The sequence below is a fragment of the Eriocheir sinensis genome, chromosome 44 (genome assembly GCF_024679095.1).
Source record: "Eriocheir sinensis breed Jianghai 21 chromosome 44, ASM2467909v1, whole genome shotgun sequence".
In the NCBI taxonomy this organism is placed as follows: Eukaryota; Metazoa; Arthropoda; class Malacostraca; order Decapoda; family Varunidae; genus Eriocheir; species Eriocheir sinensis.
Genome location: NC_066552.1, coordinates 5850466 through 5869952, shown reverse-complemented (window position 1 = coordinate 5869952; position 19487 = coordinate 5850466). Strand labels below are relative to the sequence as shown.

The 19487-nt window shown below is 42.6% G+C and overlaps 1 protein-coding gene across 1 annotated transcript in view; it reads right to left on the bottom strand.

Moving 5' to 3' along the window:
- Positions 1-19111, bottom strand: part of LOC126980358 (irregular chiasm C-roughest protein-like) — a 65293-nt gene extending 46182 nt beyond the window's left edge. The window contains exon 1 of the mRNA XM_050830145.1: positions 18103-19111. The gene's annotated coding sequence lies outside the window, so the exon portion shown is untranslated. The remainder of the gene's footprint in view (positions 1-18102) is intronic.
- Positions 19112-19487: the final 376 nt, after the last annotated feature.

The following is a 19487-nucleotide window of genomic DNA, read 5'->3' as shown; positions in this document are numbered from 1 at the left end:
CGTCCCTCCCTTATTATCAGCCTCCCTTAATTTAACTTGTCTACCCTTAACTCCCTTCCTGTTAGGTTCCATTATCTTTCCCTTCAGTTTCCCTTCTCTTTTCCCCTACCCTCATAAACTTGCCCTTACGAATCCCTCCACCAATCTTCTCTTTCTCTTTGTCATGTTACTTCTTCTTCTTCTTCTTCTTCTTCTTCTTCTTCTTTTTCCTGCTGCCCCTCCACTATCCTCGACCTTTTCCTTTCCTTTCCCAGTTTTCTTCCCTTCTTCCCCTTCTATTTATCCTCTTCTCAATTTTTATCTTTTCCTTTCTTCTTTTCCATCTTCGTCTTCTTATTCTTCATTTTCTTCTCATCCTTCTTATCCTCCATCCTACCCAACTCTTACATTTCTCTCTGCTTTTCTTCTTTTACATCTTCGTCTTCTTATCCTCCTCCTCCTCCTCCTCCTCCTCTTCCCTCACCCGTAACGCCCCCTGCCACCCTTTTCACCTCCCTACACACCCTCCTCCTCCTTTTCCTTCCTACCCCCACTCCCCTTCACCCCTCTCCTTATCTCCCCTTCACCCCTGGCAACCTCTGTCACTCCCTCTGCCATGCCACACTGTGAACCCTGTTTGTCCCACTCTGCCTTGGCGCTTCCTCCTCCTCCTCCTCCTCCTCCTCCTTTTCTACTTTTTCTTCTTCCTTATATTTATTTGTATTTGTGCCCTTTAATTATTTTGTGTGTCATTAGTGTAATTTTTTCTCCTTTCCATAGATTATCTCCTTCTCCCTTTTCCTTCTCCTCGTCCTCCTCCTCCTTTTCTATTTTTTCTTCCTTTTTTTGTAGTTTCGCTCTATTTTTTTTGTGTCCGTAGTGATGTTTTTTTTCCTTTTCATACTTTATCTCCTTCTTTTCCTCCTCTTCCTCTTCTTTCTCCTCCTCCTCATCCTCATCCTCCTTCTCTATTTTTTCTTCCTCTTTTTCCGAAGTTTTGCCCTTTATTGTTTTTTTTTTTGTGTGTGTGTGACGTTCTTTTTTTTCCCCTTTTCGTACTTTATCTCCCTCCTCCTCCTCCTCCTCCTTTTTTTTTCTCCAGCCTCACCATTCATTTATTTTAGTGTGTTTTGTTAGCGATTTTTTTTTTCTACGTCTCTCTCTACCGCCTCCTTTTTTTGTGGTCTTTTCATTTATTTTTTGCCGTTTTTTCTAGTTTTTTCTAGTGTTTTTAGGTGTTTTTTTTCTGTGACTCTTTCCTCTTCCACCTCCTCTTTTTTTTTTCGCATTTCCCCATTTTTTTTTACTTGTAACTCATATTTTTTTCCTCCTCCTCCTCCTCTTCCTTCTCTTCGTGTTTGCATGCTTTCTTTTTCTCTTTCTTTTCCTTTTTTTTTGTATTTGTATTTCGCTAACACAGCTCAATATATTTTTTTCTTGTTTTCCTTCCTCCTCCTCCTCCTCCTCCTCCTCCTCCTCCTTTCTACTTCACTTCCTCCTTCCTACCCCCGAATAATGAGAACCAGAAGTTAACCACCACCACCACCGCTGCCTCCATCCCCCCTCACCCCCCACCACCCCCACCCACCACCACCATCACCACCTCTTTGACCACTGACATGCGTACATTGTGTGTGTTAGAGAGTGAGAGAGAGAGAGAGAGAGAGAGAGAGAGAGAGAGAGAGATTACTTTCTGCCACTGTCTCTCACTTCACCCCACCCCCTACAAAGTTCTCTCTCTCTCTCTCTATCTCTCTCTCTCTCCCGCCCTGGAGCCGCCAAGGTCTGTCTAATTTTACCCTCGCCGCGACGTGTCTTCGCCCGAGACTTTCAACATTACACGCACTTGGCCTGACTTCGCTCTTTTAATTACAAGGAAACTTCAGGAGGAGGAGGAGGAGGAGGTGGTGATGGTGGTGGTAGTGGTGGTGGAGAGGAAGAGGAGAGGAAGAGGAAAAGTTGGAACTGAAGGAGGAGAAGAAGAACAAGTACTAGAACAAGAAAAAAGTGGAAGAGGAGGAGGAATTGAAGAGATGAAGGTGGAGATGGAAAGGTAGAGGAGAAGGAGGAGAGGTGGAAGAGGAGATGGAAGTGGTGGTAAGTACGATAAAAAAAAATGCAATGAAAACCTCCATCATAAAAATACTTGATGCTGAAAAGGCAGGTGAAAAAATATACATACATGCTTAGAGGTTCATTAAGGCGAAAGGGATGTATGTGTGTGTTGAAATCACGGCAAAAATTGTGAAAAAGAAAAAGTGATAATTTGCTTCATTACGCGTAAAAAAAAAGAAAGTCGAACATGTTGGACGAAATTCATTAAAGGTCAGGTGTGCATGTATGTATCTACCTCTGACGCGCAACACAGTAATAATAATAATAATAATAATAATAATAATAATAATAATAATAATAATAATAATAATAACGAGAATAATAATGATAATAATAGTGATAATAACAACAATAATAATAATCTTTGTAACTAAAAACTCATAATAAATTTATAATGCAAAAAAAAGTTAGATAATTTACGTCATAAATATCTTCCTACCTTTTTTTTCACCTGTATATTGAACCTCTCTCTCTCTCTCTCTCTCTCTCTCTCTCTCTCTCTCTCTCTCTCTCTCTCTCTCTCTCTCTCTCTCTCTCTCTATATATATATATATATATATATATATATATATATATATATATATATATATATCTAACTATCTACCTTAATCTCCTTATCTATTTGTCTAAATCAATCTATTTATCTATCTCTCTATCTATATCGATCTCATATAAAAAAAAATCATCTTCCTACCATCCATCACGTTCCTTCATCATATTCGTTTCCTTCAATCGTCATATTCCTTTCCTTCTGTCAGCATATTCGTTTCCTGCCTGTTATTTATTTACCTTTTATCGTGTTCCCGTTCCAAGCAGCGGGCGGGGGCGGCGGAAGCGTGGCCGTAAATATTTGAGGTTGATGTTTATGCAAAAGGAAAGCTCGAGGGTTAAAGAGACGATGACAGACCCGCGGGAGACCGTGGCGGCGGTGATGGTACTGGAGAGAGAGAGAGAGAGAGAGAGAGAGATCAAATGGACAGACAAACAGAAGGATAGATAGACAAGCAAAATAAAGATAGGGATAATAAACAGATAGCGATAGATAGATATGGATAGACAGACAGATAGGAACAAATCGAAGAAAAGGAAATGAAAAAAATAGACTAAGAAACAGAAGAAAGGAGGAGGAAGAGGAACAAAAATAAAGATTGAGGAAACACTGAGAGAAAGATAGAATGAGAAAGAAAATGAAGAAAGAGAGGAACAGACGTGAAGGGAGAGAAGGAAGGGAGGGAAAGAGGAGTGAAGGGAGAGAAGGAAGGGAGGGAGAAGAGGAGTGAAGGGAGAGATAGTGGGAAAGACGAGTAAAGGGAGAGAGGAGAAGAGGCGTGTGGGGAGAACGGGAGGGAGAAGAGGAATAAAGAGAGAGAGAGAGAGAGAGAGAGAGAGAGGCGAGGAGAAGAGAATTGAAGAGGAGCGAATGGAGAGAGGAAGAGAAGGAAGGGAGAGAGAGGAATGGAGGGAGGAAGGGAGGGAGGGAGGCACACATCTTAATGGAAGTGGTGACGTCATTCTTTGTTGACATTATTTCATCATGTTAATGGTTCTGTTTCTTGAGGTTAAGGTTTGGCTCCTCCTCCTCCTCCTCCTCCTCCTGTAGCAGCATTTACTCTCCTTTCCTATTACTGTTGTTTTCTTATTATTATTATTATTATTATTATTATTATTATTATTATTATTATTATTATTATTATTACTCTTCCATTTTTTTTACCTTCCTCCACTTCCTCCTCCTTTCCCATTACTCCCAATCTTCCTCCTCCTCCTCCTCCCCCCTCCCACTTCTCCACCCATTCCTTCTTCTCCACCTCCTCCTCCTCCTCCGCTCCTCCCCTCCCTCCCCACCCATTCCTCCTCCTCCTTCTTCCCCGTTCCTCCCACTCCCACTCCTCCTCCTCCTCCTCCTCCTCCTCATATATCACTCGCTCCTCTCCCCATCCACCTCTTCCTTCTCATCTTGGCTTCTCCTCCTTGCTCCATTTCCTCCCCTTCCTCTTTAGTTTCGCCTCCTCCTCCTCTTCCTCCTCCTCCTCCACATCACGGGGTTTTCAGAGGGGAGGAAAAGTGGACAGATGGGGAGATAGGGAGAGGGGAAGGGAGAGGGGAACCGGAAGGGAGGAAAGTGAAAGGAGAGCGAGATAATTATAAGAGGAAAGAGGGCAAGGAGAGAGAGAGAGAGAGAGAGAGAGAGAGAGAGAGAGAAGTGTGGTTAGTGAAAAAGGGGAGAATGAGGGAGAGGGGAAAGGAAGGGAATGATGTGAGGAGAGGAAATTAAAAAAGGAAAGAGATGGAAATGAATGGCAGGAGAAAGAAAAGAGAATAAACGAGGAAGAAATCAAGGAACGGAAGACAGAAAAAAAAGGAAAGAAAGATGGAAGAAGATAGATAAAACAAATGAAGGGAATAATCGAAACAAAGAAAATGAAAAAAAAAGTGAGAAAGAATGAACGAAGGAAGGAAGAATGAGAGGAAAGGAAAATGAAGAAGTGGATGAATGAATACCAGTGGAGGGAAAAGAAGTGGAAACCAAGAACGGAAGAGAGGAATGGAGGAAGAGAAGAGGAGAGAGGAGAGATGGGTGGAAGAGTGAAGATAGGGGGAAGAAGAAGAAGAGGGAAGGGAGAGACAGGGAGGAGGCTGGAGAGATGGGTGGAAGGGTGGAGATATATATAAGGGAAGGGAGGAAGAGGAGGAGAAGAGAAGGGAGAGACAAATGGGGGAGGGGGGAGGGGGGAGGATGATTCACGATGACGCAATATGAAACAGATGACGAGAATGACCACGTTGGGATCAGAGAGAGAGAGAGAGGTAGAAGGGACGCGAGGGAAACAGTGTGTGTGTGTGTGCGTGTGTGTGTGTGTGTGTGTGTGTAGAGTAAGTGTCTGCAGCGTGGGAAAATATAGAGATGAGATAAGGTGCTGAAGGAGGAGGAGGAGGAGGAGGAAGAGGAGGAGGTAACAAGAGCCAGGTGAGGGAGGGAAGGGAGAGAAGAGGAGAGGTGTTGCGTTACGGTGTGTTGCATCAGCTCGCGTGTTGCACCGTGGACAGGTAAACACACTAATTTCCTTACCTGAGGCTTTTTATACTCTCCTTTCCGTTACCCTTTATATATAGACTTGCTTTCACATCCTCCGCATTCCTTTTTTTCTCTTCTTTTGTTGATTCTTCTCTTCTTTTATCCTTCTCTCCCGTTCTGTTTCTTGTTTGTTGTTCCCTTTCTATATTCCTTCTTTTCTCTTCTTTTTGTTTATTTTTCTCTTCTCATTTTCCTCTCTTTTTATCCTTCTTTCCTGTTCTTTTTTGTTTATCTTCCCTTTTTCTATATTCCTTCTTTTCTCTTCTTTTTGTTTATTTTTCTCTTCCCATTTTCCTCTCTTTTTATCCTTCTCTCCTGTTGTTTCTTGTTTACCTTCCCCTTTCTATATTCCTTCTTTCTTCCTGTTTTGTTTATTCCTTTCTTCCCATTTTCCTCCCTTTTTTTATCCTTCTCTCCTTGTTCTGTTTCTTGTTTATCTTCCCTTTCTATAATTCTTCTTTCTTTCTTTGTTTATTCCTTTCTTCCCATTTTCCTCCCTTTTTTTTATCCTTCTCTCCTTGTTCTGTTTCTTGTTTATCTTCCCTTTCTATAATTCTTCTTTCTTTCTTTGTTTATTCCTTTCTTCCCATTTTCCTCCCTTTTTATCCTTCTCTCCTCTTTCTTTTTCTTGTTTATCTTTACCTTTCTATATTCATTCTTTCTTCCTGTTTTCTTTATTCCTCTCTTCCCATCCCATTTTCCTCTTTTTATCCTTCTCTCTTTGTTCTGTGTCTTGTTTATCTTCCCCTTTCATCATTCCTTCTTTCTTCCTCTCCTTTTTCGTTATTTTTCCCGATTTTCCTCACTTTTTTCCTTATTTTTTGTTTCTTTCTCTCCCTTTCCACATTCGTTCTCCTTTCCCGCTTATTCTTCTCCAATTTTCTCTGTTTTTCCTGTTTATCATTTGTATTTTATTCCCTTTCCACATTCTTTCTTGTCTCATGTTTTGTTTATTAATTTCCCTATTTTCCTCTCACTTCTTTCCCCTCTCTCCTGTTTTAATCGTTATTGTTTCTTTCTCTCCCTCTTCGCATTCCTTCTTCCTTCTCCTGTTTCGTTTATCCTTCTCTTCCCATTTTCTTCTCTTTTTATCCTTCTTCCCTTTTGTTCATCTATTTAGTCTGTCTTTTATTTGCTTTTCACATTCCCTCTTTCCTCCTTCCTTGTTTGGTTTATTCCTTCTTCTCTTCCCTTTCCTCTAATTGCTTGTTCCTTCTATTCCCTTATTTATTGTTTGTCTTTCTTTTTCTCTCTCTTCACTTTCATTTCTTCTCCTGTTTCGTTTTATCTCCTCTTTCCATTGTTCTCTCTCTCTCTCTCTCTCTCTCTCTCTCTCTCTCTCTCTCTCTCTCTCTCTCTCTCTCTCTCTCTCTCTCTCTCTCTCTCTCTCTCTCTCTCTCTCTCTCTCTCTCTCTCTCTCTCTCTCTCCTATTTACTCTCTGTTACTTCCATTCCCTTTTCGCACTCCTTCCCTCTTTTGTTTACTCTCTATTTTCCCTTTCCCTCCTTCCGTCTTTCTTACTGCGTTTGCTCTTCTTTTTATTTCGTTTATTTTTTCTCATATTGATTTGTTCTTACTTTCATTCCTTTTCCTAATTCCTACTTTCTTTTTTTACGTGTTTCATTATTATTCTTTCATCTTCCTTTCATCAGTTTCTTTTTTTCTTTTTCTTGTTCTTTTTTTCCTCTTCCAGTTAAACATATATCATTAACTTTTCCCTTTTGCTTTTTATGCCTTTATTTCTTCACTATTTTCCTTTCCTCTTCTTCCTCGTCCTCATTACCCGTCTTTATTTTTTCATCTTTACTAAAACCTTCTATTTTATTAATTTTCCTTATTCTTTCTTTCCTTTCCTTCTAATTAATTTACTATCCTTCTTTCCTTCTCTTTATCTTCTCTTTATCTTTATCTTCCTCTCACCCAAGAGCGATCCCAAGGGCTTCTTCAAATTGTACAGGACGAAAACAAGGGACAGAATTGGACCGTTGAAAACAAACAAGGGCGAGCTCGTTGAGAATGGAGAAGATATGAGCCAAATGATGAATGACTATTTCCTCTCAGTTTTCACGCAGGAAAATCTAACAACCATTCCGGAGAGAGTTCAGATATATGAGGGTGACGAGAACGACAAGTTGAGGGATGTGATCATCACTAGGCAAGTAGTCCAGGATGAGATTGGTAGGTTGAAGAAAAACAAATCGCCGGGCCCAGACGAAGTATTCCCAAGGGTTCTGAAAGAGTGCAAGGAAGTCCTTAGTGGCCCTCTTGCCGATATCTTTAAAATGTCGGTAAATTCTGGGTATGTGCCCAATCAATGGAAAGTAGCTAATGTGACGCCGATTTTCAAAAAGGGAGACAAGTCAGCCACCTCAAACTATCGCCCAATTAGCTTAACATCAGTTGTGGGAAAGATGTTAGAGTCGATTATAGCCAGGAGCATTCGGGACCATCTAGAAAAGCATAATTTAATTCATGACTCACAACATGGGTTCACAAAGGGTAGGTCTTGCCTTACTAACCTGTTGTCCTTCTACACTAAAGTAATCGAGGCGGTGGACAGAGATGAAAACTATGACATATTATATCTAGATTTCAGTAAAGCGTTCGACAAAGTCCCTCATCACCGGCTATTACTAAAATTACAGGCTCACGGCGTAGATGGGAAAGTTTTGAGCTGGATCAGGGCGTGGCTTAGTGGTAGGAAGCAGAGAGTGCAAATCAATGGTAAGAAATCTGAATGGGGCAGTGTTACGAGTGGAGTCCCACAGGGGTCGGTGCTGGGTCCTCTGCTTTTTATTATTTACATCAATGACTTGGACACAGGAATCAGTAGCGATGTCAGTAAGTTCGCAGATGATACCAAGATCGGTAGAGTAATCCAATCAGACAGCGACGCTACCGTTCTCCAGTATGAGCTTGACAGACTATATGATTGGGCGAGGAAGTGGCAGATGGAATTCAATGTCGGGAAGTGTAGCATTTTGAGTGTAGGTAGGAAAAACCCCTTACACAATTACTCCTTAACCTCTTCAGTACCATGACGCAGTATATGAGTCATTTCATCTCTCGAACCATATCCTAGAGACGCTGTATGTGCGTCATGGTCATTGGACTATTCTACGTAGTCTGTAAAACCAGGATATGGCATGGAGGTTATGTTTTGTCTGCTTGTATTGAAGGGGTTAAATGACACTCCTCTAAGCAGGTCTGGGCGGGAGAGAGACTTAGGAGTCCTAGTGAGCGCTGACCTCCGTCCTAGGGCTCAATGCATTCAGGCTAAAAATCGGGCAAACAGAGTACTAGGTTTCATCTCAAGGAGCGTGAGCAATAGGAGCGCTGAAGTCATCCTCAAACTTTACTTAGCACTAGTTCGACCTCATCTCGATTATGCAGTTCAGTTCTGGTCCCCCTATTATAGAATGGATATCAAGATGTTAGAATCTGTACAGAGGAGGATGACGAAGATGATTCAGGGGGTGAGGAACTTGCCTTATGAAGACAGGCTAAAGCAGTTAAATCTACACTCTCTAGAAAGGCGAAGGGTGCGAGGAGACTTGATCGAAGTTTATAAATGGATGAAGGGATTTAATAAAGGGGATGTCAATAAAATTTTGAGAGTGAAAGAGCCAGGTAGGACGCGTGGAAATGGTTTTAAGTTAGACAAATTCAGATTCAACAAAGACATAGGCAAGAATTGGTTCACTAATAGAGTGGTGGACGAATGGAACAGGCTTGGGAGCCATGTTGTGGGTGCCAATACCATAGATACATTCAAGAAGAGGTTAGATAAAGCCATGGATGGTGAGATTAGGTGGGGTTGAGTGTACAGGAGCTGCCTTGTATAGGCCAACCGGCCTCTTGCAGACTCCTTACGTTCTTATGTTCTTATGTTCTTATGTTATAATATTTCCCATCTACATCTTTATCATCCTTCTTGTCATATTATCTATTCATTCACTTTCCTTATTCCTTTCCATTCTTGCTTCATTAACTATCCTCCTTTCCTCCTCTTCTTCCTCTCACCCTCCTCCATCATATTTCCCATCTTCGTATCATCATTTTTACATTTTTTCTCCATCTTCCGCTTCTTTAATGTATCGTGTAACTCTCATTTCCCTTTTTCTATTAAGTGTTAACAAAGACAAATGGGAGGACGGGCCTTGCTAATGACACTTTAATGAGCCTGTTATTAGTTGCATCACGCTCCTAATTATTTTGTTCATTACGCGAGTTTGTTTTTGCTTGTTTGTTTTTAAGCTTGTGATGGTCTGTTTTTTTATGGGAGGGGGTCTTGTTTGTGTGTGTGTGTGTGTGTGTGTGTGTGTGTGTGTGTGTGTGTGTGTGTGTGTGTGTGTGTGTGTGTGTGTGTACGCCACCCTTCCTACTCCTACTCTCCTCCCTTCCTCTTCTCATCCTCTCCTCCTCTTTCCTTCCTCTTCTCCCCCTTTCCTTCTCTTCCCTTCCTCTTCTCCCCCTTTCCTTCTCTTCCCTTCCTCTTCTCCCCCTTTCCTTCTCTTCCCTTCCTCTCTCCCCCTTTCCTTCTCTTCCCTTCCTCTTCTCCCCCTTTCCTTCTCTTCCCTTCCTCTTCTCCCCCTTTACTTCTCTTCCCTTCCTCTTCTCCCCCTGTCCGTCTCTTCCTTCTCTCCCCTTTACTTCTCTTCCTTCCTCTTCTCCCCCTTTCCTTCTCTTCCCTTCCTCTTCTCCCCATTTCCTTCTCTTCCTTCCTCTTCTCCCCTTTACTTCTCTTCCTTCCTCTTCTCCCCTTTCCTTCTCTTCCTTCCTCTTCTCCCCCTTTACTTCTCTTCCCTTCCTCTTCTCCCCCTTTACTTCTCTTCCCTTCCTCTTCTCCCCTTACTTCTCTTCCTTCCTCTTCTCCCCTTTTCCTTCTCTTCCTTTCCTCTTCTCCCCTTCTTCTCTTCCCTTCCTCTTCTCCCCCTTTCCTTCTCTTCCCTTCCTCTTCTCCCCCTTTCCTTCTCTTCCCTTCCTCTTCTCCCCCTTTCCTTCTCTTCCCTTCCTCTCTCACCCTTTACTTCTCTTCCCTTCCTCTCTCTCCCCTTCCTCTCTTCCTTCCTCTCTCTCCCCTTCCTTCTCTTCCTTCCTCTCTCCCCCCTTCTCCTTCTCTTCCCTTCCTCTCTCCCCTTTACTTCTCTTCCTTCCTCTCTCTCACCTTTACTTCTCTTCCTTCCTCTCCCCTTTATTCTCTTCCTTCCTCTCTCTTCTCTTCCTTCCTCTCTCCCCCTTCTTCTCTTCCTTCCTCTCTCCCCCTTTACTTCTCTTCCCTTCCTCTCTCACCCTTTACTTCTCTTCCCTTCCTCTCTCACCCTTTACTTCTCTTCCCTTCCTCTCTCACCCTTTACTTCTCTTCCCTTCCTCTCTCACCCTTTACTTCTCTTCCCTTCCTCTCTCACCTGCTGGAAAAGTTCCGTCAGATTGGAAACTTGCAAATGTCACACCAATTTTCAAAAAGGGGGACAAGTCTCATCCAGGAAACTATCGACCAATTAGCCTGACATCGATTGTTTGTAAGTTAATGGAGACTATCATTCGCGACAATATGGTGAAATTCTTCGAAGAAAATAATATAATAAATAATTCGCAACATGGCTTCCGTAGTAAACGTTCGTGTTTGATTAACTTACTTGATTTTTTTCATTATATTTTTGAGGTGTTCGATGAAAGCAGATCAGTAGATATCATATATCTGGATTTTCAAAAGGCATTTGATAAGGTCCCCCACCAACGATTGCTCAGCAAACTATCGGCGCACGGTATCTCGGGTAACATTCACAATTGGCTTGTGGACTGGCTCTCTGAGCGGAAACAGAGAGTAGTTCTAAACGGTGTTACATCTAACTGGCTCGACGTCAGAAGCGGCGTACCTCAAGGATCAGTGCTTGGCCCCATGCTCTTCTTAATTTATGTTAAGGATATCGATGATGGGCTCACTTGCAAAGTATCAAAATTTGCTGATCACACAAAAATTGCTAGTAAAGTAACTGCGACACTCGACGAAGAAGCTTTACAATCAGATATAGATCGACTTGCACGTTGGGCCAATCAATGGCAAATGAAATTTAACGTTGACAAATGTAAAGTGTTGCACATCGGAAAAAATAACAATCGCGTTCGGTACGTAATGAATGGCCAACAACTTTCTGCAGTAAGTAGAGAAAAGGATCTTGGAATCACTATATCAAGCGATTTAAAGCCCGGTCAGCATTGTTCAGAGGTAGTTAAAACTTCAAACAAATTGGTTGGCTTCATCGGACGAGTCTTTAATAATAAATCGGAAAAAGTAATATTAAAACTGTATAATTCGTTGGTTCGACCCCGTCTAGAGTACTGTGTACAGTTTTGGTCTCCCTACTACAGAAAAGACATAGAAAAGTTGGAACGGGTTCAACGAAGAGTAACAAAGATGATTCCTAGGTTGAGAAATTTGTCATATGAACAAAGGCTTAAAGAAATAAATTTATTCAGCCTATCAAAACGAAGAATGCGAGGCGATCTAATAGGATTGTTTAAAATGTTTAAAGGATTCAGTGATATTAATGCGGAAGATTACTTTACAATTGATCGATCAAATAGAACAAGAAGAAATCACAATTTGAAGATAAGTGGTAAAAGATTCTCGTCGCACAAAGCTAAACACTTCTTCTTCAATCGAGTTGTTAATGTTTGGAACTCTCTACCCTGTGATGTCGTTGATAGTACAACAGTTACGGCCTTCAAGAATAGATTAGACAAGTGTTTTGAATCCAACCAGCAACTGAGATATTACTCATTGTCATAATAACGTTAAGTTCTTTCGAATACTGGTGTCCTTTTCCGTTTATATCGCCCGGTTAGTGGTAGCAGTAATGGTAGTTCTTTCCTCTTTCCTACATAAATTCCATGCAGTTTTTCCATGCTGCATGGTTCTTTTTCCTTTCCTGCCAGCTTTGGCTGGAGGGATGGGGGGGTGGGGAGGAGCCTTCGCCTTTGCTGTCCTTCATCTTCCACCTTTGATTAGATATTTAGTGTAGCTTGTCACAAACAGCCTCGTAAGGACCAGCAGGTCTGCTGTTGTTTGTTCTTCCTTTGTGTTTCTTTGTGTTCCTTCTCTTCCCTTCCTCTTCTCCCCCTTTCCTTCTCTTCCCTTCCTCTTCTCACCCTTTCCTTCTCTTCCCTTCCTCTCTCACCCTCTCCTTCTCTTCCCTTCCTCTCTCACCCTCTCCTTCTCTTCCCTTCCTCTTCTCCCCCTTTACTTCTCTTCCCTTCCTCTCTCACCCTTTCCTTCTCTTCCCTTCCTCTTCTCCCCCTTTCCTTCCCTTCCTCTCTCACCCTCTCCTTCTCTTCCCTTCCTCTCTCCCCCTCTCCTCCTCTTCCCTTTCTCTTCACCCCCTTTCCTTCTCTTCCCTTCCTCTCTCACCCTCTCCTTCTCTACCCTTCCTCCTTCGTCCTCTTCCTCCTCTTCCATTTTGTATATACCCGTATGCAGCCCTTCTCTCTTCCTTCCCCTCCCTTCCTCCCTCCTTTTCCCACCTCTCCCTTTTCCCACCCTTTCCTCACTCCCTCATCTCTCCCTTCACTCTCCCACACACACCGTTCTCATAGCTACTCCCTTCCTTCCCACTCCCTCATATCTCCTCTCCCTTCCCTCCTCCTCTCCCCCCTTCCCTCCTTCCTCGTAAACAGCATCTTCCATCTTCCTTCTCTCACACTGTTCCCACCTACTTACTCTCCTTCCCTCCCTCCCTCTCTCTCCACCTTCCTTCCTTCCTTCCCTGTTATTATTTTCCCTCCCTCCTTCCTGCCTGCTTGCCCTTACCTTATCTCCCTCCTTCCTTTGTTCGCGGGTTTCTTGATTTTTACTTCCCCGTCTTTCTTTACCTCCTTTTTTTAGTGTTCTTTAGCATCCTTCCTCTTCCTCTTTTTCTTACTCTGTTTCCTTCCTTTATTCATCCTTCCTTTATACCATACTTTCCCATCTTTGCCTCTCCTACTTCCTCTCTTCTTACATTCCCCTACTTTGCTATCACTCTTCCTTCCTCTCCTTCCTTCCTTCCTTCCGTCCTTCCTTTTTGCATTTCATTCATTCTTCCTTCTTTCATCCCTTTCTTTGTCCTTCCACTTTCCTCCTCCTTATTTCCCTCGTTTGTACAACACCCCCTAGGTACCTTTCCCCTCACACACACACACACACACACACACACACACACACACACACACACACGATGAAATGCGTGCATGTGACATAGTTCCCGCAGCGTTTAAACAATTCCTGAGTGACTGCGGCTGAAGGCTGAGAGATTAGTGCTGAGTTATGGCTGAGGAGGGAGAGAGAGAGAGGGAGAGGGAGAGGAGGGGGGGAGGAAGGGAGAGAAAGAGGTAGGGAGGGAAGGAAGGGAGGGAGTTAGGCATGTAGAACAATGAAGAAGAGACAGTATGGAGAGGAGAGAACGGAGATAAGGAGGAGGGAGAGAAAGGAGAGGTAGAAAGAGAGCGGGCAGGAAGAACAGTGGAAGGAGGAGGAGGGAGAGATAGTATGGAGGGGAAGGGAGAAAAAGGAAGGAGATAAGACGAGAGGAAAGAGAAGGGAGGAAGGGAGAGAACACATACGGACGAGAAGAACAGAGGAAGGAAAGGAGAAAGAGAAACAATAGGGAGAGAGAGGGAGGAAAAAGATGGAGATAAGAAAGGAGGAAGAGAAAAGATATAAAGGAGAGAACAGAGGAGGGAGGGAGGGTAAGGGCAAGAACAGTAAAGGAGGGAGAGACAGTATGGCGGGGAAGGGAGAAAAAGGAAGGAGATAAGATAAGAGGAAAGAGGTAAAGAAGAAGGGAGGAAGGGTGAGAAAACATATGGGCGAGAAGAACAGTAGGAAAGGAGGAAGAAGGGAGAGACAGTATGGAGGGGAAGGGAGAAAAAGGAAGGAGATAAGGATGGAGGGAGGGAGAGGAAAGAAGTAAGGGAGGGAGGGAGGGCATTATACGGGCGCGGAGAACAGTAGGAGGGAAGGAGAGAGAAGCATTAAAGAGAGAGGGAGAGGGAGAGGGAGGAAGAGTAGGCATACGGGTGGTAAGGAGAGAGAGAGAGAGAGAGAGAGAGAGAGAGAGAGAGAGAGAGAGGGGGGCGGGGATTAATTAAGAGAAAGGGTGTTTTACGAGTGTTTTATCACGGCGAGGGAGTTTATCGCAGTCATAGGGCGCTTTATCAGTATAGAAAGTGTTTTACTATCAGTTAAAACGCCTATAAAACTCTCAAAAAAACGTCTTAGAATTTCCTGGAACGTTTTTTTAGGGTTTTTTTTTTTTTTTTTTTTTCACTGGCAACGTTTTCAGGACTTTAAACGTTTATTTTTTTATTGATTTAGAGAACGTTTGTTGATCTAAGAAGTTATTTATTTTATAGACTTTTGAACGGCTTCTTTTTTTTTTCTCAGGAGTGTGTGTGTGTGTGTGTGTGTGTGTGTGTGTGTGTGTGTGTGTGTGTGTGTGAAGAATTCGATATGTTTGTAGAGAAAACATTGTGGCTTTGTACTTTACCGTTTTAATGTATGCGTTCTTTTTTACAGAGAGAGAGAGAGAGAGAGAGAGAGAGAGAGAGACGGGGGGGGGGGGGGTGATGGCGTGTTTTAAGAGGGTGTGTGAGTGTGTGTGTGCGTTGCGGTTGACCAGAGGCTGTGATTATGTTGTTGGGGAGATTAATCGCCTCTTTACCTCCAGCCGCCTCTTCGTCAGGAATACTCACGCGATCTCCTCCTCCTCCTCCTCCTCCTCCTCCTCCTTCGTCGTCTTTGTTTGTTCTCGTTTTTCTCTTTGTTTGCTCCACATTTTTTTTCTTCTTCACCTTCCGTGGTTAATTTTCTTCATTGTTTGTTTTCTTTTCTCTGTTTCCTCTCTCTCCCAGTTTTTGCACTCTGTTCCTATTATTTCTCCTCCTCCTCCTCCTCCTCCTCCTCCTCCTCCTCCTCCTCCTTCATCGTCTTTGTTTTCATTTTCCTCTTTGTTTCTTTTATTACCTCATCTTTTTTTTCCTTCTTCACCTTCCGTGGGTTTTTTTTCTATTTTCTTTGTTTTCTTTTCTGTCTTCTCTTTCTCCCATCTTTGCCTTCTCCTCTTCCTACTCTTTTTCCTCCTCCTCCTCCTCCTCCTCCTCCTCCTTCTGTCTCATCTTTCGTCCCCAAATCTTCTGTTCTTTCATCTTTTTAACATCTCTTCCTTTCCTTTGCACTTTATATGTCTCACTTCTTTGTCTTTTTTTTCTCCTTCATCTATACTTTTATTCTCTGTCTCTTTCTTCTCCTCCTCCTCCTTCTTCATCTTTTCGTCCCTAAATCATGTTCTTTCATTTTTTTTATCCCCTTTTCGTCTCCTTTGTACCTCGTCTGTTCCTTCCTTTATCTTCTTTTCTTTATCATCATTGCTTCTATTTTCTTACTCTTTCTCCTCCTCCTCCTTCTTTTTTTTCCATTTTTCGTCCCCAAGCCATTTGTTCTTTCATCTTCTTTATCCCTTCTTCGTTTCCTTTGTACCTCATCTGTCCTCCTCCCTATCCTCTTTTTTTCTCAATCATCATTGTTTCCATTTTCTTAGTCTTTCTCCTCCTCCTCCTCCTCCTCCTGTTTCATCTCTTCGTTCTCAAATCCTCTGTTCTTTCATCTTCTTTATCCCCTCTTCACTTCCTTTGTACCTCCTCTGTCCCTCTTCCTTATCCTCTTTTTCTCAATCATCCATGCATATCTTCTTATCAGTCTCTCTTTCTTTTCCTTTCCTTTTTTTTCTCTTCCTTTTCTGCTTCATCTTTGCATAATAAGCTTTCTTTTGATCTTTTCTTTCGTGTTTTTGCCTCCTCCTCCTCTTCTTCTTCTTGACCATTCTTTTCTTCTTCATACCTCCTTTCAGTCCCCTCCTCCTCCTCCTCCTCCTCCACCTGCCACCTCTACGTCTTCCATTACGCCTCATTGTCATCTCCGAACCTGTTGTTTCTGCGCCTTAAGTCTTCTATTATCATCTCACTCTTCTTCGCCCCTACACTTCTTTGGCTCCTCCTCCTCCTCCTCCTTCTGTTGTTTCTGCTCTCTACGTCTTTATTATTATCTCATTCTACTCTTCTCTCCCGTACACTTCTTGGCTCCTCCTCCTCCTCCTCCTCCTTCTCCTCCTCCTCCTCCGGTTCCTTCACAACAGTAAGAAAGATGAGGAGTTGAAACGTATGCCCCTTCCCTCCCCTCTCGCCCACACAAACACTAAAACATGACAAAACAAAGGTAACACACACACACACACACACACACACACACACACACACACACACACACACACACACGCACCGAAACATTCCCACCCCACCCCGCACACACAAACACAACAAAACAAATACCACGAAGACAACAACAACAATAATAGAAAAACACTCGTGCCAAATTATCAAAACAAAAACAGAAAAAGAGGGAAACGAGAGAGAAAACCCAAGAATTAGAAAACAAGTGAACGGATAAACAAATAGATAAATAAAACTGTGAATAAGTGAAATAAACGAAAAAGTGAGTTAGTGAAGTTAATGAATAGGAAGAAGAGAGGAAGAAAGAGGAAAGAAAAGGAAGGAAGAGGAAAGACAAAAAGAGAAATCAAGTACCGTACACGAATAAAAAAAAAAAAAGAGATATAAGTAAAAGTGTGACAAAGTGAAATAAAGGAATAAGTGAGTAAATGAAGTTAATGAATAGGAAGAAGAAAGGAAAAAAGCAGAAAGAAACGGAAGGAAGAGGAAAGACAAAAATAGAAAACAAGTACACGAATAAAAAAAAAGAGATAAATAAAAGTGTGATAAAGTGAAATAAAGGAACAAGTGAGTTAGTGAAGTTAATGAATAGGAAGAAGAAAGGGAGGAAGAAGAAAGAAAAGGAAGGAAGAGGAAAGACAAAAATAGAAAACAAATGAACGGATAAACAAATAGATAAATAAAACTGTGAATAAGTGAAATAAACGAAAAAGTAAGTTAGTGAAGTTAATGAATAGGAAGAAGAAAGGGAGAAAGAGGAAAGAAAAGGAAGGAAGAGGAAAGACAAAAATAGAAAACAAATACACGAATAAAAAAAAAAGAGATAAATAAAAGTGTGATAAAGTGAAATAAAGAAACAAGTGAGTAAATGAAGTTAATGAATAGGAAGAGGAATGAAAGAGAGAAAAGGGAGAACGAAAAGCCAAAAAAAAAAAAACGAGAAATCAAATAAGCGAATAAACAAATAGATAAATAAGACTTAGATAAATGAAATAACCACTAAGTGAATAAATAAGTTAACGGTCTTGAAAAACATGCAACCCACGGCAACAGGAGACTTTGCAACCTTGGCACTGGCCCTTGCGACATGATGGTGCCATGAGGGGGCCAGCGCTCCCCTTGACCCCCTCCCCGTGCCCCCCACCCCCCTCTAAACCGCCCATGCCCCCCACTCACTTGCTCTCGCCCCCCCTCTTCCTCCTCATCCTCCTTCACCTGCCCTCTTCAACTCTCTCTTGTTTGTACCTGAAGAATACCCCTCTCTCTCTCTCTCTCTCTCTCTCTCTCTCTCTCTCTCTCTCTCTCTCTCTCTCTCTCTCTCTCTCTCTCTCTCTCTCTCTCTCTCTCTCTCTCTCATTTTCTATACTTGTCTCTCCTTTCCATTACTGTCCTTATATATCAATTCATCTTCATCAATCTATTTATTTAATCATCTTTATCTACTCGTCTCTTTTCCATTAGTTTTTATCTATCTATATCTACATCTACTTGTCTATCTCCTTTCCATTAACGTCCTTACCTATCTATTTATCTATCTATCTATCCATCTATTACTATTATTTATCGTAGGATAATTGGAAAGTATTGCACCACACGCTCAAGGGCCGGTGTGACGGAAATACGCACTGAGGCCACGCGCAGCTATAGCTTGTGCCCCCAACTTTACCTTTGCTATAGTTGTGCAGGCGTTGCTTAGGTAGATTCCCTGGTTAATGTTTTCTTCGTCCTCGTCCTCGTCCTCTTCGGTGTCCTTTTTCTTGATGATGATGATGATGATGTTATTATTCTTTCACTATCCACTCTTCACCTGTCCTCCTGTTCATCACCTTTCATTATCATCCACTATTGCGTCACTTTCTCTTTCTTCTCAATATCTTCGACTCACGTGGAAAATAAAGATGATTGGGGCACTTTTTCCACTTTTTTTTGTGTGATTCACGAATTCGTTACAAAAAAGTGGTCAAAACAAAAGCGCATCACCGGATGGATTGTTTTGTTTTGTTTGTTTTGTTTTGTTTTTCTTTCCGCGCACTGTATAGGTTGCCAGTCTTGTTGTTGTTGTTGTTCTATGTGTGTATATTTATTTGGATTTATTTTTACATCTCATTTTCTTGAATTATTTTTTCCTGTGTACACATTTACAGTCTTGTTCATTAACCAGAGACAAATTAATAGACCACTAATTAACCGGTTGACATATACACAATAGGTAGGACGCAAATAATAATGTACGAGCCACGCGCAGAACACCCTCCCTCCACAACCTCTCGACCCAAACTGACCCTGCTGGCGAGTGCGACTGGCGAGCGAGACAAGAGAAGAAGAGGCTGCCCGCGTGGCCTCAGCGATGGCGGCTGCTCACGCACGCCTTTTGTTTTTCACACGCCGATATCCTTCCATAGGGGCGATATTGGTGATAATTGACTCGCTTAGCTTTTAGATGAAGGCCTGATCTTCCTTCCTATGGCATGCAGAGGGCGGAAGACACGGCGTGGGGCGAGGAGGAAGTAAAGGAATGCGTGCGTGTGTCTGGGTCACTTGGCTCGCTTCGACGGGGAAGTGCGCACCTCACCACCTCATGTTCTGCTTCAATTTCCCGGCAAGTTCGTGGCTCAAAGGACTCATGGGTGCCTGGAAAGGATACCTAACACCCTAAGGAGACTCTGATGCGAAGGAGGTGCCGCTGGAGCCTGTGGAAGTGCCTCAAAACCCCCTAAACATGAGGACAACGATAGGGGGTTTCAGGGAAGGCGACAGAACGTTCTTGGCACCGAGGCACTGCAGCTAAGGTTATTTTGGTGTGTCTGGTTGGCCCCGCCGCCGCCGCCCCGCCCAGCCCGTCCCCGCCCTATTCTCGCCTGGCCACCTGCCCCCATCATGCAGGCTGGAGAGATAGAGAGAGAGAGAGAGAGAGAGAGAGAGAGAGTCATGTGGTGCGTATCACGTTATTGTTTCGTTCTATATCAGGTTCATGTGCTCGCTCTCTCTCTCTCTCTCTCTCTCTCTCTCTCTCATATTTATATATATATATCTATATATATATCTATATAT